General features: G+C 36.4%; 1 pseudogene; it reads left to right on the top strand.

The window, feature by feature from the left end:
- Nucleotides 1-3,196: 3,196 nt before the first annotated feature.
- Nucleotides 3,197-4,881, top strand: LOC125087213 (60 kDa heat shock protein, mitochondrial-like; annotated as a pseudogene).
- Nucleotides 4,882-7,889: the final 3,008 nt, after the last annotated feature.

Genomic DNA, 7,889 nt, shown 5'->3' with positions numbered 1-7,889 from the left:
CACTGCACTGTGTTGGCTTGGGGGAAAGCTTATGCAGGTAAAGTGAAACTGTTTTCTTAACTTTTCCAATGACTTTTTTCTCATTTCTGTGCTCCACTGATGTGCTATAAACACTGACCTGAATTTTGGAGCTCTCATAAGCTTTTTTTGTGCATGTGTGGTTGTTAAATTGGTATTTGAATGAGAGGGTAAGTTCTGGGATCTAATATTATGCCACTTGTTATCTTCACTCTTCTGAGAGTTCTTTATATGTTCCAGAAAAAGTCCTTTTCCAGATATATGGCTTGCAAATATTTTGTCCCAGTCTCCACCTTGTGTTTTCAACCTCTTCACATGAACTTTTGTGGAGCAAAAATTTCCAATTTAATAAGATTTGACTAATCAATCTTTCATTTTATGGATCTTGCTTTTGGTATCAAGCCTAAGGACTTTTCCCTAGCCCTAAATTCTGAAAATTTTTCTCCAATTTTTAAGGTGAATTTTATAGTTTTACATTTTTTATTTAAGCTTGTGTCCATTTTGAGTTAATTATTCTATAAGGTGTGATGTGTATAGGTGGGGTGAATTTTTTTGGCCTACGGATACCAAGTTGTTGTAGCATCATTTGTTGAAAAAGCTATCTTTCCTCCATTGAGTTGCTTTTGCACATTTATGAAAAGTCAGTTGGCATATTTGTGCATGCCTGTTCCTGTGTTTTCTATTTAGTCCCATTGATTTATGTGTCTATCCCTTTAACAATACCAAACTGTCTTAATTACTGTAGCTATAACAAACTATAGTAAGCTCTAATATCAAGTAGAGTGATTCCTTTCACTTATTCTTCTTTTTAAAAGATCATTTTAGCTCTTTTCTGTCTTGTGCTTTTCCATATACATTCTACATTGGACTTTCTATATTTACAAAACATCTTGGTATGATTTTGATAGGAATTGCATTAAGTCTGTAGATCAATTTGAGGGAAAAGCTGACAACTTTTCTTTGTTTAATCTTCTAATCCATGGACACGTATATCTATTCTTGTATTTAGGTCTTCATTGATTTCTTTCATTAGCATTTTGCAATTTTCAGCATATATATCCTATTTGTGTTCTGTGAAAAATGTTGATGGTATTTTGATAGGGATTGCATTGAATGTGTAGATGGCTTTGGGTAGCATAGACATGTTTAATAATTATTTATTCTTCCAGTCCATGAGCATGGCATGTTTTTTCCATTTCTTTGTGTCCCTCAATTTCTTTCATAAGTGTTCTATAGTTTTCAAAGTACAGATCCTTTACTTCTTTGGTTAAGTTTATTCCTAGGTATCTTATGGATTTTTGTACAATTGTAAATGGGATGGATTCCTTGGTTTTCTTTCTTTCACTTCATTGTTAGTGCTTAGAAATAAAACTGACTTCTCTGCATTGATTTTATATCCTGCAACTTTGCTGAATTCCTGAATCAGTTCCAGCAATTTTTTTTTTTTTGTGGTCTAGGAATTTTCTATTAAACAATCATGTTACTTAAAGAGGGCCAGTTTTATTTCTTCCTTTCCAATCTGTGTGACTTTTTTGTTGTTGTTGTTCTTGTCTTATTTCAGTAGCTAGAACTTCCAGCACTCTATTGGATAAGAGTGGTAAGAACAGAATCCTTGTTTTCTTCCCATTGTTAGAGGGAAAGCATTCAGTCTTCCACCTTTAGGTATGTTATTAGCTATAAGGTTTTGCAAATACTTTTTTTTCAAGTTGAGATAATTCTTCTCTATTCCTAACTTGCTTAAAGTTTTCATAATTAATAGGTGTTGGATTATGCCAAGTGCCTTCTCTGCACCAATTGATAGGATTATATGATATGATAAATTGATATCACTGATTAGTTTTTTGAATGTCGTACCAGATTTGCACGTGTAGAATAAATCCTACTTGATCATGGTGCATAATTCTTCCTATACATAATTAAAGTCAGTTTGCTAACATTTTGTTGAATAATTTTGCATCTAAGTTCACGAGAGATAGTGACAAACTTTTCCCTTTTTTTTTGTACTGCCTTTGTTTGGTTTTGGTATTAGTCTCATAAGATGAATTGAGAATTGCTCTCTCTTCTATTTTCTGGTAGAGATTGTACAAAATGGGTGTTAATTCTTCATTTAGTATTTTGTAGGATTCTTTAGTGAAATTATTTGGGCCTGGAAATTTTTAAGTAATTTTTTAAGAATTTAATTTCTTTAATGGCTACAAGACAATTCAAATGATCTTGGCTGTGTTAAACATAGATTAACTACGTGGTACATCAATTCCACTTCTAGGTGTATACCCCAAAGAATTGAAGGCAAGAACTCAAGCAGATAATTGTGTACCAGTGTTTATATCAACATTATGCACACTAGTCAAAAGATGGAAAAACTCAAATGTCCATCATGAACAAACAATGTGGTATATACATAAGTGGAATATTACTCAGCCTTAAAGTCAGATACAAAAGTGAAAATATATTTCACTTATATGAGATAACTAGAATAGATGAATTTACAGAGATAGGAAGTATAATAGAGGTTATTTGGGCTGGGGAGAGGAAGGAATAGGGAATTACTATTTAGGGGGTAAAGAGTTTCTGTCTGGCAAAAATAAACTATTGGGAGTATGCCAAAATAAAAAGGTACTGCACAGTAAAGAAAACCATCAATGGAACAAAAAAGCAACTTACAGAGTGGGAAAAGACACTTGCAAGTGATATATCTGATAAGGGGTTAATATCCAAAATGTATAAAGAACTTTTCAAACTCAACATCAAAAGGAAAAAAAAAAAAAAACCCACACACAAATAATCTGACTAAAAATGAACAGAGGACCTAAATGGACACTTGTCCAAAGAAGTCATATAGATGGCCAATGGACATAAAAAGATGCTCTACATCACTAATCATTAGGGAAATGCAAATCAAAACTAGAATGAGGTATCACCTTACACCTGTCAGAATGACTAGTATCCAAAAGGAATAACAAGTGTTGGTGAGGATATGGAGAGAGAGGAATCCTCATGCACTGCTGGTGGGAATGTAAATTGGTTCAGCCACTATGGAAAACATTATGGGAATACCTCAAATAATTAAAAATAGAAATACCATATAATCCTGGCCATATATACCATACATTCTATGCCTTACTCACCTCCAACTGCCTGTCTCACCACCAGCACACCCTGCTGCTGCCCTATAGAAATGCTTTGATTACCCATAGTCTTTTGCCAAATTAGGCCAGTGTCCAGGGCACTGGTTCCTTGTCTCACTTGGGCTCTTGCCAAAATCTGAGCTTTGATGCATCAAAGTGCAGACCTTTTAGCCTTTTAGCCTGCTATAGCCATTACTATGGAACCAAAGGGAAGAAAAGTGATTATTCAACAGAATTGGGAAAGTCTTAAAGTAACAAAAGATGGTGTGACCATTTTTAAGTTAAGTTCACTGATCTAAAAGATAAATATAAAAATATTGGTATTAAACTTGTTCAAGATTTTGCCAATAATACAAATGAAGAGGCTGGGGATGGCACTACTACTGCTACTGTGCTCTACATGCTCTATTGCCAAGGAAGTCTTCAAGAAGACTAACAAAGGAGCTGTCCTGTGGAAATGGTAGCTGTTGATGCTACAATTGTTGAACCCAAGAAGTAGTCTAAAACTGTGACAATCCCTGAAGAAATTACTCAGGTTGCTATGATTTCTGCAAATGGAGACAAAGAAATTGACATCATCATTTCTGAAGCAATGAAAATGGCTGGAAGAAAGGACATCTTCACAGTAAAGGATAGAAAGACACTAAATGATGAATTAGAAATTATTAAAGATATGATGTTTGATTGAGGTTATATTTCTCCATACTTTATTAATACATCAAAAGGTCAGAAATGTGAATTCCAAGATACCTATGTTCTCCTGAGTGAAAAGAAAATTTCTAGTGTCCTATCCATCTTACCTGCTCTTGAAATTACCTATGCTCAGTGTAAGACTTCAGTCAAAACTGCTAAAGATGTTGATGAAGAAGCTTTAAGGACACTGGCTTTGTATTTAGCCTATTGGCTAAAAACAGGTCTTCAGATTATAGCAGTCACAGCTCCAGGTTCTGGCAACAATAGAAAGAACCAGCTTAAAGACATGGCTACTGCTACTGGTGGTGCAGTGTTTAGAGAAGGATTGACTAATCTTACAGATGTTCAGCTTCGTGACTTAGGAAAATTTGGAGAGATCTTTGTGACCAGAGATGATGCCATGCTCTTGAAAAGATGACAAGGCTCAAATTGAAAAACATATTCAAGAAATCATTGAGCAGTTAGATGTCACAACTAGTGAATATGAAAAGGAAAAACTGAATGAACATCTGGCAAACTCTCAGAGTAGCTGAGCTGAAAGTTGGTGGGACAAGTGGTATTGATGTGAACGAAAAGAAAGAGGGTCACAGATGCTCTCAATGTCACATGAGCTGCTACTGAAGAAAGGCATTGTTCTGGGAAGCAGTTGTTCCCTGCTTCAGTGTGCATTCCAGCCTTGGACTCAATAACTCCAGCTAGTGGAGATCAAAAACTTGGTATAGAAATTATTAGATGAACACTGAAAATTCCTGCAGTGACAATTGCTAAGAATGCAAACTGTTGAAGGATCACATAATTGAGAAAATTATGTGAACTTCCTCAGGAGTTGGTTATAATGTTATGCTTGAAAATTTCATGAAAATAATGGAAAAAGGAATCGTTGATCCAACTAAGGTCGTAAGAACTGCTTTCTTTGATGCTGCTGGAGTGGCCTCTCTATTAACTAAAGCAGAAGTTGTCTTGAGTTTCCAAAGAAGAGAAGGACTCTGGAATGGTCAGAATGGGTGGAATGGAAGGTATTATTGGCAGTGGTATGTTCTAATTCCTAGAATAGTGCTGAACCATTACTAATGAACTATGAGAGGAAGCTCATGGCAGAGCTCCTCAATAATAATTTTGGAGAAGCCTGTTGAAGGAAATGACTGAAGAAAAGGCTGGCTGATGTTTAAGGAAATCACTGTAACCGTCAGTTACAGTTGACAACATATAATGGTTTACTGCTGTCATTGTCCATGCCTGCAGATAATTTATTCTGTACTTTTGAATAAAATGATATTTATATGTTCCTGATAACTGAGTACAAGGACAATGTACTGCTTTCAACTTAAATCACTGAGGCATTTTTACTACTGTACTGTTAAAATCAGGATTTTAGTGCTTGCCATCACCATATGAGAAGCTCAGAAGCAGCCATTCTGTGGATAGCAAGAATTGTGTACAAAGTGGGGGGGGGTGTAGAGAAATATCCAAGTATGTGATGAACTTTGTGCAACAAAATTTATTTAAAATTTAAAAAAGAAATAAAGAAAGAAGTACTATACAACATAATAATTCTACTACTGGGTATTTACCCAAACAAAAACAAAAACACTAATTCAAGGGCGCCTGGGTGGCTCAGTGGGTTAAGCCGCTGCCTTCGGCTCAGGTCATGATCTCAGGGTCCTGGGATCGAGGCCCGCATCGGGCTCTCTGCTCAGCAGGGAGCCTGCTTCCCTCTCTCTCTCTCTCTCTGCCTGCCTCTCTCTCTACTTGTGCTCTCTCTCTATCAAATAAATAAATAAAATCTTAAAAAAAAAATAAAAAAAAATAAAAACACTAATTCAAAAAGATGTATGCACCCCCCATGTTTATTGGAGCATTATTTACAATAACGAAGATCTGGAAACAACCGAAGTGTCTGTCAATAAGTGAATGGGTAAAAAAGATATGACAAGGGAGCCTGGATGTCTCAGTTGGTTAAACATCTGCCTTCAGCTCAGGTCATGATTCCAGGGTCCTGGAATGGAGCCCCACGTCAGACTCCCAGCTCAGAGGGGAGTCTGCTTATCCCTCTCCCTTTGCTCCTCTCCTGCTCATGCTCTCTCTCTCTCTCCCCCAAAAAAAAAAAATCTTTTTTTAAAAAAGGAAGATATGGCAATATTCCATGTTATATTCCACACATAATATTCCACACACAATGGAATGTAACCCAACCATAAAAAGGATGCAATCTTGCCATTTGCAACAACATGGATGGACCTAGAGGGTATTATGCTAAGTGAAATAAATCAGACAAAGAAAGACAAATACTGTATGTTTCACTTACATGTGGAATCTAAAAACAAAACAAAACAAAATGAGCAAATAAACCAATAAAGCAGAAGCAAACCCATAAATATGGAGAATAAACTGGTGATTGCTGGAAGGAAGGGGTTTTGGGGAATGAGCAAGATGGATGAAGGGGAGTGAATGAATACGTTAGTTATGGAATGAATACGTCACGGGGTTGAAAGAGAGCATAGGGAATATAGTCAGTGATATTCTAATAGCCTTGTACGGTGACAGGTGGTATCTACACTGGTGGTGAGCTCCGCATAGTCTATAGAGTTGATAAATGAATATATTGTACACCAAAAACCAATGTAGCATTGTATGTCAACTATGCTTCAATAAACTAAATTTTTTTAAAAACTATCTAGATGCAGGATGCTTGGGTGGCTCAGTTGGTTAAGCGTCTGCCTTCAGCTCAGGTCATGATCCCAGAGTTCTGGGATTGAGTCCCACATCGGGCTCTTTGCTCAACAGGGAGCCTGCTTCTTCCTCTGCCTCTGTCTACCACTCTGCCTGCTTGTGCTCTCTCTCTCTCTCTCTCACTGACAAATAAATGAATAAATAAATAAAATATTAAACAAAAAATCTAGATGCAACTGTAAAAAACAAAACAAAGTGAGTTTCTGTTTGAGATGATGATTCCAGAAATTCAGGTTGGAATACCAGTTATATAGCTATTGTCTTGCAAAGTTTTAATGATGGTATCAGCTTAAAAAACCTGACATTATCAAAAGTAGAGAATGAATAAAGATTATAGGACCTCAGGGTAGCTTGTGATTTGTTTTTTTCTTAGGTTTTTTTTTTTTTTCATCTGAACAACTCATTGGGAGATTCCATTTCTATAAACCATAACCAGATCTTCCAATGTCTACTATGAATTTATAGAATTTTATTCTCAAACTTCAAAGACATAAAAACCAATAACAAGGAACCGAGGCATACCTCGTTTTACACAATCGATGTATTCCAAAAAAAAAAAAAGTCAACTGAATTGTTGGAAACCAAATTATATTTGAAAAGCACTAAAGAAATTGGATATTAAAAGAAAACCTGCATTGAATCCTTTTGTACAACAAAGAATAATTTTTATAAAGCAAAAAATTACCCCTAATTTGCTTGATGTGAAAACTCAGGCTTAAGAGCACAGTTTTGTGACTGTACAAATGGGAGCCCATTTAGATGCACAATGGCTCCTCTTCTTCCTTTCAGCCCTGAGGATATGCAGGTAGAAGGAAGAGGTAGGAAGAGTGGGAGGATGTCAGAATTCTTTACAAATGTTCACAATCCATTTCCTACTTGAATGAAAAGTATTTTCCTAAGCAAAGGAAGACTGTAGAACCCAGAGCCTTCAATGGGATCAACATCGATGTGACAATGGAAGCTCTTTTCAGGAAATACACTGTGAAGAATAACAACAAATACCACTTAAATTCAGAATTTTAGTCAGCTGAGGTGAGGTGGTGTGGTGTGGGAGTTGACAGGTCATCCATCCATGGCTTTTCAAACCACAACAGGCTACACTAGAGTCAACCAAGCAGCTACCGAGAGATACACAGATTCTGAGACCCCACTCCCAGAGGCAACAGATTCACCAGTCTGATTTTTCTCCCAGTTGGTTCTGATTTTAATGCACAGATTTCAGAACCACTGATTGACAAGCCTAACCATGAAAAAGGGAGTGGGTAGAGGCCTCCTCTGGAGGCCTCCCCTTCTCTCTGACATAGTATGTGGCTGTGTGTG

The sequence above is a fragment of the Lutra lutra genome, chromosome 1 (genome assembly GCF_902655055.1).
Source record: "Lutra lutra chromosome 1, mLutLut1.2, whole genome shotgun sequence".
Lineage (NCBI taxonomy): Eukaryota > Metazoa > Chordata > Mammalia > Carnivora > Mustelidae > Lutra > Lutra lutra.
The sequence above is the reverse complement of the archived record's forward strand: the minus strand, read 5'-3'. Positions and strand labels throughout refer to the sequence as shown.